The sequence below is a fragment of the Cupressus sempervirens genome, chromosome 5 (genome assembly GCF_028749045.1).
Source record: "Cupressus sempervirens isolate cs-2001-9-10 chromosome 5, ASM2874904v1, whole genome shotgun sequence".
NCBI classification, from domain to species: Eukaryota; Viridiplantae; Streptophyta; class Pinopsida; order Cupressales; family Cupressaceae; genus Cupressus; species Cupressus sempervirens.
Window position 1 is genome coordinate 677629627 of NC_143122.1, and position 16255 is coordinate 677645881.

Consider the following 16255-nt stretch of genomic DNA (forward strand, 5'->3'; position numbering starts at 1 on the left):
ATCATTTAGTTGATCTGAAAAGAAGAGATAACAAGAGAACCTAGAGAAAAGTTGAGTTATTTGGTGTATAAAAGGAGTACTAATGCTAAGTAATGTATTGATACTATAGTGTATTTTTTCTCTACTTAAAGTTTGAAATGAAAGGTTACTCAAGAAAAGACTGAAAGAAGATCAAGTAAGAAAAGTGTCTGCCAAGCCTTGTCGAGCAATTAGTAGAAACAAACTGAAACTCAATAGGTTTCGAGCAAAGAAGACAGTCAGTGCAAGCCAAGTGAATGTTAGTATATGCTAAGTAAAGTTCAGTTGGTTTTGAGCATCAGTAAACTTTAGTATTTTCTGAGTGAACTAGTATTGGCCAAGTGATAGAACTATATAGATGTCGAGTGATAGCAAACAATGTTAAATCAAAGATTTGATGAATCTGAGCCAACTAATTTGATTTCTTGAATTATGTGAAGCATGTGGAAGATAACTATGAGGAGCTAGTGGCATAGAATTTAAGGTAAACCATTTTGAGGTGAATACAAGGAAGATTATAGAGGAAGTTCCTAGAGGAACTAAAATAGAAAACTAAAATAGAAAAGTGGGTAGATTTGTTGAATCCTACCTAACCCTAAAATAGACAACAACAAAAGATCTAAATTCTCTATTTATAGAGATAGCTAACTAGAAGAAAAGGTTGTCATGAGCAAGAACCTAAGGAAGACAAGGAGTCTAGGGTATTGCTTCACCTAGTAGTCGAATAGAAGAGACTACAATTGGCATACAAAGCAAGAAGGCTTAAGGGTATGAATTCTTGAAGGGTGAACAAGCTATCAAAGCTGAAGAGTATGAATACAAAGTAGAATGGGAGACTGAACTAGAGATCTATAATCTACAAGTGAGTTGTGAGTTTTTATTAGACCAAGTCCTATTGTTACTTTCTAACAACTATACTAATGTGGATAAAATCATTTAGATTAAGGTTGACATGATAGTCATTTGTAAATCCTTTGATCAGGTGACATTCTGATAGAATGTTCTAAATCCCTTTAACAATGATCACTCCTAATAGGGTGATTGAAATCCTTTAACTAGGTCACATTTAATAGTGTGTATTGTAACCTTTAACAGGGTTGGCCTTTCACAAGGAATCACTTCAAAAGAGTGAGACTTGGTAGCATATTACTGGTGGTTTTTTCCAAATTGGGTTTTCACATAAAATACATGTGTCAAATTATGTGTATGTGTTTATGGTATTTCATGTTTACATTTCTACAAAGCTATTTTGACCTAAGACAATAACCTACAAAGTTAAAGTATTGTATGAGCTAATGGATGCATGCATGTTAAGATTTTATGGATATGGATCTAATTAGCACTAAAAAGCTTTATTTGTATATTTGGACCTTGAATAAGTGATTCATCACCCTCCCCCCCCAACCCCCCTCAATTATTCTAAAGAATTCCAACATTTTTATCTATTTTCCTCTCTACAATAGTATATTAAAAAATGGAGTGCCTCCTCCAATTTGTCAAAGCCTTACTATGACCTTCTATAAGCATGCCCTAGCTCTTGATGAGCATGGTAACCCTCTATAGTTTGACCAACAAAACATGCTTCCTTCCCCTCCTCCCAAAATTCAACTTATACAAAATTGCTTAATAAGTCAAATCTAAAAAACCCATCTAGTAGGAGGACATCTAAACCTAAGTTTACTTGTCTTTCTTCTCCCCAAGTTAATAAGCTTCTTAAGATTACTCTTGAGAATTGTAAATTCTTTGTTGACATAACCAAGTCCTCCACTTCTAGAAAAAAGGCATAGATATGTGTCCAATTCTAGAAAAAAGGCATAGATATCTTTCCAAGATTACAATGAAGAAGAATACATATTTAAAGAAAAGTATGAACTTGTGTACAAAGAAGATGGTGAAGATATGGAGCATGAAGAAGAAGTAGTAGAGAAAGATGGAAAAGAGGTTGAGTTTCAAAATTAAAACCTTAAGTCAAAGGGAACTAAAGGAAGACAGAAAATGAGGATTTTTATAATGAGGAGGTGGTTATTTCCAATGAAGATTGTACACATAATGATTTCATAAATATTGTAGAAGGATGCTTCAAGATTGAGATCATAGAGCTCTATATGAGATTGAGCATATTGGATACTAGGTTGACGTTATATCTAAGTGCCAAAAAAAGAAGGAGATGGAAGAGACAGTCTTGTCTCTAATAAGGAAAACATATGGTTCAAAAAAAAATTGGTGTGGGAATTTCTACTCAGAACTCCAAAATCTAAAACCAACTAAAGAAGATGGGTAAGAGTAGTAAAACTAAAGGACTGGGCTCCAGCGGCTCAATAATAGCTATGCAAAAAAAAGGCATTGTTGGACCTTCAAAAGAATTATGATGCCATCTCCATCCCAAAGAATTGTAAATGTTTTTATACTTTTTGCTCTTAGTTTTTTGTCAATATACCTACAAGTTCTATTAGTTAATTATTATATGGACTTTTTAAGCTTACATATGATTATCTTTGAATTGTTTTGAATATCTGATAAATATGTTACACAAAATCAACCATATATTGACCAAAATGTATTACCAAATCCTAATCCATCATCATTTGATACCACTTGATCAACTATTTGAATCACACGTCGATCCAACAAAGAAGATCTGGCAATATCACTTTTTCCAATGAACATACACACTTCCAATAAATTCCTTCATAACTGCAATGTATAATAAATCCATAAAAACTTATTGCTTTTGCATCATTTCCACATCATTAACTAACTTTCCATCATGAAAAATCTACCAAAAATGGCCTACATGTTATCGTTTCAAGATTAAACACAAAAGTTCAATTTAGTCTTGATTTTCCTTTCATAACTGTCTTCAAATGATCCAAAACATGTCTTCTTGTATACCAAAGCATATACAAATTTGACCATGATCAAATAACTAAGAAAGCATCATACACTTGATTTATCACCTATATAGTAAAGAACTTAGCTTCCCAACAAATAGTTCATAGCCAACTATCAAATTAACTTCAATGATAATGCAAAATTGATCAAACAATCATCAAAAATATGTTTTGACAATCTTTTTTAACAACTCTTGAATAAATATGCATCATTTATACCAACACACTAGTAGTAGGTGGAAAAAAGTTTAAATTAAGTGCACAATCTCTAAAAATAGTCTTTGCATTTGTACTGATGAGATGAGAAATAGAACACAAAATGTTAATATTATGTATGTTAGTATCGATACCTTTCCTTAAACCTTGTCTAATAAAAATGACTAGGATTAGTATTTTCTTGTCCGGGACATTTTTCAAATCTGTCCAAAGTCATTTTTTTGATTTTCATAGGAGGAACCCTTAAAGCTTCATCTTCATCATGGGAAGAATGAGAAGATTTTTTCTCCATGATAAGATTGATTTCAATAGTTTGCACATTGTTGTTATCAAGATTCCTAAGTCTATGGTTTCTTCTAACCAAAATGTGTTAGGTTTGACTCAAAGAGATAACATTCATGCACAATGAAATAAAATAAAAGATACATACATACATACATACATACATACATTACAAAATCTATAAATCTAGATGCATGCAATGTGACAAATATGTAATCCAAATAGTAACAATTACAATGCACATAAATTACATCTATAAATTTAATTTCATATATCTAGATGTCTAAAGGAAATGTGATCTATATGCATGCAAAATAGTATGGATAACTAAATGCATAAAGAAGTAAGCTAACACCAAAATTAAAATAGAGATATTTTAAGCCAAGTTCACCAAAATTTATAAAATAAAATGATGAGAAATGATAGGATGTAGTTAATTCATCAAATTATATGGTGGTTTTCATTAGGAATATAAACCCACCCTTAAAGGGGTGCTAATGCAAGATCTAGGTAAAAGGGGGATTTAGCAGTTCCTTTATTATATAGTGTTTGATTATGCGATGTAATTGATATGTAAATAATGAAAGAAATATAGATCTAATGTGAAAAAGTAAGTACAATAGGGAAAATATAAATAATGGACTTTCCTTGGAGAAAGAAGAGGTAAATGGACCTTTAGCTCTGGCTTTGATTGTCGTGGAGATGTCAAAATTGGGTAAAACTCGAAATCTAGAATTGTGATTCCTATTATTGTCTTATATGTAACTTCTAGTCACACATGACAAGGGCTCTGAATCTGATAAAAGTTTCAAAGGGCTTGCTACTAGTTTTTAGAAGCTCAAATTTAGTTATGTAATTTTTGTCATCATTCCTACACATAGAAATAGAGGGGAATTTTTTTTGGAAAGGTGATTAATCTTGGTCAACCCTTATTCAAGAATAAACCTTGAATTTAAATTGAGATTTCATAAGGAAATTAATGTAAATAATATAAATATTAGTATTTACCATGCATGAAAAAATCACATGGAGATGCTTGTATGTGTAGATCTTGGAATGGATCTAAAATCAAGGATGGTTTCACTAATAATTAGATCTATTATAATTAATCCTAGATCAAGAATGTTGATATGCTTGATAGGGATAAGGAGAGAGAAGGAGAAGAATGGATGTGTGGATCTTCTTGCTTGATTGAGAATATCTATACTTGTCCATCATGGGAGAGAAATGTATATCAATTAGGGAAGCTTAGATTTTTTGAGTGGAGACTTGGAGATCTTGAATGTGATGTTTCCCTTCAACTATTAAATCCAACTCATTAATAAGCTTGACCACACTTTCTCTTGAAATCACCAATAGCATGTACTTAAACATAAAATTTCAACTTTAGGTGTGGATTACATATTGGATATAGATGGATATCAAAATGAAGATATTTGGTGTATTTTTATACTCATTTAGAGATTCAATATTGCTAGGGTCAGCCTCAATTAAAGATCTTGGAAGAAAACCCTACATCAAGACCAAAACTAAAATTAAACACAAAGCTCTATGACTAGGATGACCTAGCCGACCTACTCCAAAAAAATTTATCTCAAAATTTTCTTGGGTTTAGGCGTGTAATAAAGTATAGAGGAATAAAATATAGATTTCTAGAATTAGCAATAAAGGACATTTGGACCCTAAGGTCACCAAAATGAGGTCTATTAGGTCTTGACGCCTTCAATTATAAGATCTAGCTTTGTAGGGCGGTCTATATGGTTATAGGCTTTCTTACATTAATTGTGATGTCTTAAAGGAGAATCTTCCTGAGAATTAGATTTTGTTTAATCGAGTTTGGCTCTTATATTTATGTCCATGCAAGGATATAATGACTCTCTTACCTTGAAACTCACTAATTTATAGGCTAAGTGTAGGCTTGTTGTAAAAAAATTTAGTGTAACACACTACCAATGGATCCAAAAGAATAAACCTAAAGTTTTACTAAGTTCGCCTTTTTAAAAAAATTAAGAATAACATGTACAATAATCATAAAGTAGTGGAAACAATAACATACAGTCACACATAAGAAAACATGACATATTACATTCCTTAAGGATCCCAAGATGTTGAGTCACATTTAAATTTAAATTTAAGTAATACTAAGTCAAATAAATAACACATCCATATGAAATTACAACTACAAGTCCATTCCACTTAAATAATATACATTTGTTCTGAATGCCACTTGGCAATAAAATTTGGAATGCACAATCATCCATTGTACATGTCATAAGGTATGAAAGGCTAAAAGAATATACATTTATAAAAATAGATTACATAATCCATTTCAGAATCCATGAAACAAAGTGCAATACAATAAGTGAAATCATCCGTCATAATACACATAGATAGAATGAAGGGGAAAGCAGACAAGGAACTCTAGCCATGGCATCAACGAACAAATCTCAATGCTAAGAGTAAAAAGCACTACCACCCAACCTTGTGGTATCCCAAAAAGGTTGACTCCCACCACGCTAAGGAGATAGTCTCAAGTCACAAATAAAACATCAATCCCAAAATCAAAAGTAATATCTATGTCAAGGAAATCCTACAAGTAATCTAACTCAAAGGTTCCAAGATAACATGACATCTAGACCCAGAGGCAAACAAAGACATGTAGGGAATCTAGTATGTAAGCGGGCAAGTGTCATCGCATGAATCAATTCTAGAGTTACCCTGGTAGTCTAACTTGACCCTGACCCCCTAGTGACTCTATGTAGCAATAGTATCCTTTTGTACCGACAAGGCATACTAACGATGCATGGTCACATCCAAGCATTCTCTCTACTCCCATCCTAGTGTGTACTACCACTTGAGGCATGGGTGAGAATACACAAAGACTCTTATTAGGTTCATTTTACTCTCATTTAGTATAGTTTTTTTACATATTAAATAACTTACAATGGGTTACCTTGGCAGTCGCTTTAGACCTTAGCCTCCATTGCAAGCCACTTCTCGACATTACATATAGATAACCTACCCTAAGCTCATAAAATCACAAATCAAAGGATCATACTATTTCCCTCAATCCTATACAAGTGATTGGAAAGCATCAAAAGATAATTCATAATAATCCCTCAATTCTCTACAAGCAACTAGAAAGCATCCCAAACATACTGATTGAAGACTCAAAGGTAAAGACAATTACGTCATAACATTCATCACATAATTACATGAGGACACTAAAAGCAGTAACGAACAATATAACAAAACTCATCATAGAGCATATCAAACACATTACTATGGTTGAGTTTAAAAGATTAAGTTCAAATCATGATAATACCACAAACATAGAACTCCCAAGCCTCTAGTAGACATCCTAAAATTAGTTAATACTCTAGTCAACCCAAACATAAATTCTTTATTAACTTACCAAAGTCCTCCAATTCTAGAAAAAAGACATAGATATCTTTCCAAGATTACACTGAAGAAGAATACATGTTTCAAGAAAAGTATGAACTTGTGTACGAAGAAGATGATGAAGATATGGAGCATGAAGAAGAAGTAGATCAAGGGGGAAAAGAGGTTGAGTTTCAAAACAAAAACCTTAAGTCAAAGGGGACTAAGGTCCCATTTGGTTGCTAGAATAGGAGTGGAATAAGAAGAGAGAATTAGAATATGTTTTATATTCATTGCCTGGTAGGCTCAATCAAAATTGGGAATAGGAAGTCATATTCTAATTTTGCTCATAAAATGAGCATATGTCTATGCCAAAAAAATATGTTATTGGAATAGGCCGTTTCTATTCCCAATCTGATTTTTCTTTCAAAAAATTCTTTTTCAAATGTTTTTTTTTTTTAAAACATTTTTTCAATTATATCTATTTGTTTAAAAAATGAAATAAATTTATATTTATCATTGACTTCAATGAATAAAATAAAATAAAAATAAATGAACTTTTTTGCCATTATTAAAAAAAAAAATCAAAAAACAATAATTTTTTTTTAAAATAAGGGAAATGTTTTTAAAAATACAAAACTTAACCTTATTCCTATTCCATTTTTGTACAACCAAATAATGGATTAACATATTCCCAATCAAATTCCAAGTGAACCAAACACAATTGGAATTGCCCTTTTCTATTTCCATTCCAATTCCATTTTTTTATTCTAATTTTCAATTCCTATGCTAGCAACCAAATGGTCCCTAAAGGAAGACAAAAAATGAGGATTTTTATAATGAGGAGGTGGATATTTTCTATGAAAATTGTATCCAAGATGATTTCATAAATATTGTAGAAGGATGCTTCAAGATTGAGTCACGGAGCTCTATATGAGATTGAGCATATTGGAGACTAGATTGATGTTATATCTAAGTGCAAAAAAATAAGGAGATGGAAGAGATAGTTTTGACTTTAATAAGGATAACATTTGGTACAAAAAAAGTTGGTGCGGGAATTTCTACTGAGAACTCCGAAATCAAAAACCAACTATAGAAAGTGGTCAAGGGTAGTAAAATTAAAGGAGTGGACTCTAGCGGGTCGACAATAGCTACCCAAAAAAAAGGCATTGGTGGACCTTCAAAAGAATTATGATGTCATCTCCATCTCAAAGAATTGTAAATGTTTTTATACTTTTCACTCTTAGTTTTTTGTTACTAAACCTACAAGTTCTATTAGTTAATTGTTACAAGGACTTTTTAAGCTTACATATGATTATCTTTGAATTGTTTTCAATGTCAAACTTGATATTTGATAAGACTACAAGCTAAATAAGTATTATTCTTATTATAGAAGTTTATTGTGTTCATTAGTTAGGTGTGTCATGGATTATTGAAAACTTTTGCTGTTCTCATATCAATTGTTTCTCTGGTATATTGTCTAGTGAAATCAAAACCCTTTCCATACTATTGTAATCAAAAAATATTCTTGACAAATGCATTGATGTCCCAATCTCAAGTCTATTCCTCCTAACTAAAGAAGTTGGATTCTTACAAGTTTTTCATTGCCTTGACCAGAGACGAGAATGAGCAAAGGACAAGCCCATTCTGACATAAACCAGAGACGTCTCTACAAATGAAACGTCCACACATCCAATACAACCAAACAATTCTTCCATCATCCGAAGTATCCGTGAAAGACACCCAATTTAGTGGGAAAGGGATAATAGAAAGAAAGAACAGAACGCCAATTATGATGAATAGAGTATGGGCAGTTTTGGCTTGTACGAAACTTCTATTGCACAAGACACACAGTTGGGTTTTTCTTTCCCTAATAATTCTATGACACGGAGACTTTAGCACGGATCTCATTGGCAATAACATGGAAATCTGAGGCGAAATTCTGAATCTCCATGTGTATGATCAGATATATCTTTTATTCTATCCTGAATGTCCATCTGTATAATCAGATATTTCTTTTATTTTATTGTGGATCTCCATGTCTATAATCAGATATGGCTATAACCAAATAATGGAGTTAGATATCTGAAACGATGCCCATGATGTAGACATGCACTTCCCATCAAATTTCAGGCTATTCCTTTTTCTTTTAATGTTCCATAATTCCTTATATTTGTAAGAGAGAATATGTAAATAATAAATGCAAAAAACTAGTTTTATATTTTAGAGAAAGAGAAAACAAAATGGTATGATATTAAATTTTTTTGGGGTTCAAAATTGAAGTTTTTATTCCTTTGTAGATGTTTTTAGTCACATTTTATATAATGTGTGTCTATGGGAGGGGCGGATTTTAGATATTTAGGTCTTATATAGATATAATATGTGTGAGATTTATTTAGTTTCTCAATTTAATCTCTATTTGTTCTATCGTTTAGCTGGCTGTTTTTTAAATCATCAAATAGAAGGTTGCTAGAATCGCTAGAGTTTAATTTTGTTAGACAAATCTAGAGAATCCAAATTTATAGTCTTGTCAAAATCTAAAAAGAAAGTTTCAGTCCCTAAAATTATAGAATAACTGTGTAGACTTTTGATCTTTTTGATGTTATATCAAAGTGTTTCTCTAATGTTTTTTATGAAGCATATAATTAGATACTCTCAAATAAGATGAGATGATAAATTAATACAATTGAAAACCTTTAAATGTATGCATCATAATAAACTATGCAAGTGTGTATCTAGTAGGATCTAGGTAGATCAAACCAAAATTACAATTACAATTTGAGATATCAAGGTTCAAATACTATTATAGGAAGATCGATTTCAAGCACATGCAAATGATGTAGAACATAAAAATGGTCAAATCAAAGTGGATAATGGATGTATAGGGATGTGTATATGAATAGGCATAGTAAATGTACAATATTTAGGTGCAAGACTATTGACAAATAGATGTGCAAGGAAAAAAGAGGAGTGTAACCTTATACAAGATTGGGCTACCAGTCAATATGTAAAGTACTCAAATGATCTCTTAAAATAGACATAATACTAAATGTAAAGGGTATATGTAAATTTTGCATCCAATTGAATTCAAAATATTGTATATTGAAATGTGTATAACTCACAACCATGAAAAATACAAAAGGATACTTTGGAGTCTATATAGAATATTGTTAATGTATGTGAAAGAGTCATATCAATTTTTATGTTGTCATTGATGTCAAGCCTTGGTTGGTTAGATATTATGCTAATTTAGTAGAGTTTCATATCATTTGATTGGTGAAGAGGATTTGATTGATGAAAAAAAATTGAAAAAAATATGATGATGTAAGTGTTGATAAGTGTACGGTATTCAGTGGGCCCTTGAATGAGTCAGGATTTGACAGTATAATGTTGGTTTGAATTACTTTACATGATTTGAGTAAGTGTTATGACATCATGTTTAAGAAAGATAATTTGGTTAGTGAGTGTAGGAACACAATCTTTATTGAGCTACTATAGTTGTCACTGCACACCTAAACAAGAGATGTAGAAAGTGCAGTGTTAACTAAGCAATTTTAGTGTTAATCAAAATCTAGTGTTGATCGAGTGAGACGTAATGCCACCAAGCATGGAAGGGAAAAAAATTAGGAAAATATTTAACCTAAGGCCAATAGTTGGTGAAAATAGATATTTTGCATGAAGTTTAGAAGATAAGGATAAAGTTTGTTACAAGATCAATGGTTGGCAAAATTCAAAGAAGATCTAATGGAGGAGATTTAACAATTGTAAATGGAGCACAAAGTTCAAGGTGAAAGTATACTTCTTGAGTGTCTAGATTCAATGTACATGAACCTAATGAATATCTAATAATTGTGATTAAGTTTAAAAACATGAAAGATTCTAGGGGAATGGGAAAAAAATTTATACGATGAAAATGATGTTTATTATTGTTAGTTGAGTTGATTGAGTTGATCAAGATGGTGAAGGAATAAGGAAAACTAAGCAGAATGATATTGTGAATATTAAGAAAAGGAAGTGCTAAGTCAAAGTGTGGACTGTGTGAAATAGCCAGTAAGGGATTAGAAGATAGAGATTGAGCAAAGAAAAAATTTGAACAAGCAAGGTAGTGTTAAATCTAACAGATCATTTCATTGTTATTCTCTATTCATTGTAACAACAAAATCTCTTAACCAAGTGGACCTAACAATATTTTGAAGTCCTTTATGGTAACATTATATTGATTTTTTGTAAGTCCTTTAGAGTAAGTCATTTCTTAGAAGTGTCAAAAAATGAACAAGGTATAAATGATCTTCAGTGAAAACCCTCTAACAAGGTTGCACTAATAATGTATGTAACCTTTAGCAAGGTTGGCTCCCAACAAAGCTCTCTTCAGAAGAGTAAAAAATTTGGGTTATCGGTTCCTAGGTGGTTTTTCCCTCTACAAGGTTTCCAAATTAAATACTTATGTCAAATTATGTGAATGCTTATGATATTCCAAGTTTATTTCATGTTTTCTTTTTATTATTGAGAATTGGTATAAGCTGAAAGATGACTCTAATACTCAATATATATTAAGTGAGAGTTTATTGAAAAGTTTATAATAGTTTAGATTTTGATACTAGATATGGTTACCAAGTTAATGATTTGAAAGATTAAAGTGTTTTGAATTGGTGAAAAGTGTTTTGAAGCCCTAAAAGATAACTACTTCAGAAAAGATTTACAATACACACTCCCTCCCCCGCCTAGTTATCTAAAAATTAATACTAGAGTTGAGTGCTTGAAAGAAAAGTTTGAAGGGATTTAAGCTAAAGATTCAAATATGTACAAGAGAGAGGTACCAAAGCTGAACAAGGAGAACTTCTCCTCATGCAAAAGAAAGATGAGACTTTCTCTATCGAGGATTGGAGACAATTCTCTATATTATATGGATAAATAATATGTCCCTCATAAACCTCCTATGATAGTTGATGAGATGAATTATAAGAAGAGCACAATAGTCTTTTGATTGAGATTGCTTTTGCACTGAATAAGGTTGAATTTTATGATGCCAAATATTGTGCTACTACTAAAGAAATGTGGGAAAACTCAATACTTGTCCATTGTGGAGATTTGAAAATATTGAGAGACAAAGAAAAAAGTCTAAGAGGAGATGTAGTTGAAGGGAAGGAGAAAAAATTGTTCCATATCTCAATCAAATCAAGGAAGTTGTGAGTGTTATCAAAGTTTTTGGAGGTTGTTGAAAATAATTGATTTTATTGGATATTATCTTTGATGTTACACAAAATGTCATATCATTGCCAGTCAGTGAATGTCGAGCTCACTCAAGCCATGAAGACATTTTCCTGCATTTGTCCAGCAATCCAAAGTTTGCCAAGTTCATAAGACTATGTCTACCAAGTTCGCTCGACCATTAAAGGAAAATTTACAGAAGTTAAGTGTTAACCAAGCTCACTCGGTTAATGAATAAAATGTTGGATAGAACTAGTGTTAACCAACCTCACCAAGTTACAAAAGGAACTTTGTGAATATGTAATGTTAACTAATTTCACTTGGTTAACACAAGAAAATCATTTATGAGTTGGTGTCTACCAAGCATGGTTGGCTAATGAAGGGATTTCTTATTTTGGCATATTGAATTCAATTAATATAACTGTTGGTTCTAGCCGACTAAGGAGATGAATATTAAATATTCTAATTTGTATTTAAGATGACTTGATAATGTGTAATATATATATATATATATATATATATATATATATATATATATATATATAATGTCAAGTTGACAATTGAATGTGTGGAACAATAATAGAAGATTCAATGATGCTTAGAAGCAGAGAATTAGAAGGATAAGTAGAATATCCTTCTTGAAATGCAAAGAGACATTTGATTAGTACAGATCAAGTATAGAATCCAAAATTGAGATCTATAATTAGCAATTCAGTTGCATCATAATTTAGGTCATCTCATTGTTACTTTCTAGCCATTGTAGCAGTGACCTAAATCTCTTAACCAAATTGTCTTAGCAACTATTTTCAAATCCTTTAACAAGGTAGCATTTCTAGATTGAACTATCTAAAGAACTCTAGTAAGGCCACTCCTAATAAGGTGATCAAATCCTCTAAAAGGGTCAAACCTAATAGTGTGTTTTGTAACCTTTAATAGGGTTGGCTCCTGACACGGCTCACTTTAGAAGAGTGAAAACCAGTAACTAAATACAATTGGTGGTTCACAAATTGGGTTTTCACATTAAATCTTGGTGTCACTTGCGTTCATGTTATTTCTTTCATGTGTTTTACAACTAAGTGAAATAAGGATAAACATAGATAATATTTTAAGATTTTTATGTTAAGCAGTTGTCAAGTTATTTTAGTTTTTACCGAGTTATAGTATTTGCTAGTATAGATCAAGTGCATTTTAGTTTTTCAAGTTACAGCAGAATATTGTTTAAATCTGAGTTTTGATTTGTATTAAGGGATATGGGATTTATTTTTGCACTAACTGATTCACCCCTCCCCTCTTAATTACTCCTCTTATATTTCAAACAATTGGTATCAGAGATTTTGATGTTTTCAAAAAAGGTTTCAAGGGTCTAAGCTAAAGATTAGGAAGTCTTACAAAAGAGAGATTCCCAAGTTGAATAGAAACAAATTTAATGCAACATGGGAGGAACTTATGAAATTTCATCTAGCAACCATCAGCGATTTAAGTTTGAAAAACTTAATCACTACTTACAAATCTCATATTGGAACAATGATTGTGGAATAAATTGTTGAAAATAAAAGTCATAATATCATGATGATTGATATAGCATCAACTCTTAACTATGTTGAATTTGATGAAGGAAAAGGATGTGCTAATTCTCATGAAATGTGGACCAAACTGAAGGATATCTATGGAGGTGATGATAATGTAAAAAGAGCCAAGGCATAAATCTTGAGAGGCCAATTTGATTAGATCAAAATGAGAGAAGATAAAAGCATTGCAAAATATGTTGATAGAATCAAAGCCAGTGTTAGTGTTATCAAAGCCTCTAGAGGAACAACTAATGATGTAACAGTGGTAAGCAAGGTACTTAGAACCTTTCTTCCTATCTTTGTAATTAGAGTGTTTTTTATCCAAGAGGTGAGATGTGATCCAAATAACAATATAACTATGGATTTTCTAGTTGGAAGATTGACAGCATTTGAACTATACAACTATGATAATTACATTCCTAGTTCTAGCAATCTTGAGTCTGCATTTGAAGCCAACGTATCACTAAAGAAGAAAGCTAAAAATTCTAAAAGAAAACAATCTAAAAGTGAAGAGGAAGATAGTTCTGACAGTGATCTTGAACCCATTGATGCTTTTCTTACAAGAGGTTATCCCAGAGGAAAAAGAAAAGTATAAAGGTAAGGTTCCTCTAATCTATTTCTCTTATGAAGAAGTTGGACACATTGCTGCAAGGTTCCCAAATAGAGAAGACAAAGATGAAAAGAAGCACAACAAGTATAAAGGCAAGAAGGATTTTAAGAACTTCAAGGACTACAAGGAAAAAGGTAACCAAATTTGTTTTCTAGCTAAAGATTTAGATAACAGTGAAGATGGTGAAATGGTTTACATTGTTGTAAAAGATGAATTTGATGATGAAGGAGATAAAATGACACTTACCTCTCATGTTAGAAAAAATGATACATGGATTATTGATAGTGGTTGCTCACATCATATGACTGGTGATAAAACAAAATTTGAACACATGAAACTTTATGATGGTGGTAATGTGAGATTTGGAAACAATCAACATTGTTACATAAAGGGAAAAGGTTGCATCTCACTAAGCAATGAACCTAGATGTGACAATGTTTATTGTGTTGAAGGAATAAAGCATAATCTACTAAGTGTGGCACAGCTGAATAATATTGGATTCAAGGTGGAATTCATGAATGGGAAGGCCAAACTATTGGATGGAATAGGAAATCTAGTTGGGTCTAGCAAACAAAAAAAAGGTAACCTATTCTGCCTAGATCTTAGTGAGAATTCATGTTTATTGCTCAAGTAGAAGAAAGATGGTTATGGCATAAAAGGTCATGTCATGTGAACTATGATAATCTAATAAAGATAAGAAAAAAAATATAAGAGTAAGAGATATTCCTAGTCTAAGGAAACCTGATATGGATCTATGCAAAAATTGTCAAATTGGAAAGATGGGAAAGACAAGTTTGAAAAGAAAAAACTATCATTCAGAAGAAGTCTTGGAGCTAGTTCATACAAACTTATGTGCACCTATTGGAATAGAGAGTTACAATGGAGATAAGTATTTTATTCTATTTGTTGATGATTAATTTAGAATTATGACTTTGATGTATCTAAAAATAAAAAATTGAAGCCTTTCAAAAGTTTAAATGGTATCTAGCAAGAGTAGAGAAAGAAACTGGAAAGAAGTTGAAATGTTTCAGATCAGGCAAAGATGGTGAATTCATTACCAATGAATTCAATGAATTTTGCATTGATAAAGGAATTAAGAGACAAGTATCAATCGATGGTACACCTTAGTAGAATTATATAGTTGAATGAAGAAAAAAACCCATCATTGATTGTGCAAGAACCTTACTGATAGAAAAGAGTGTTGTAATCAAATATTGGAAGGAAGCAATCAATACTATAGTGCATACCTTGAATAGAGTGCAATTGAAGAAAGACTCAAATCAAACTCCTTATGAAATATGGTATGGCTACAAACCCAATGTAAGTTACTTGAAAATGTTTGGTAACAAATGTTATATCTTGAAGGAACCTAGGAAAGCTAAATTTGATGTCAAAGGTGATGAAGACATATTCCTAGGATACTCCTATAGAAGTATAGCATACAAGTGTTTGAATCTAATTACTCATAAGATCATAGAAAGTGAACATGTCAAAATTGGCATAAAAAAGTGAAGAAAAAAGTAGTAGAGAACCTAAGGATTACAGAAAGTTTGTTTATTATTAACCTAATACATTGCCAAATCTATCTGGAAGTCAGGAGGCATCACCTCTTGAGTCCCCAAAATCTCCAAAAGCTTCCAAGTTGCAACAAGTGCAACCCAAGTTACAGACAAATGGACCCATGCTTGATATAAAAGCTCATAAAGAGGTTAGTGGAAAATGTTCTAAATCCAAAGTAACTGTATTAGCAAGATATGTTAGAAAGCACCATGCACCTAATTAGATCATTGGAGACAAGTTGGATGGAACAATGACAAGAAAATTATTGAAAGGTACATGTTTTCTTGCTGAACTTGAACCTAGAAATGTTAAAGATGCTTTGGATAATGAAAGTTGGATTGAAGCTATGAATGAAGAAATAGAAGAGATAGAGAATAATAAAACAAGTTGGACTTTTTTTCCTAGACCCAATGTTAAAAATGTAATTGGAACAAAGTGGGTATTCATAAATAAGTTGAATGAAGATGAAAAAGTTTCAAAAAATAAAGAAATGTTAGTTTTTAAAGGTTATTCTCAAGAAT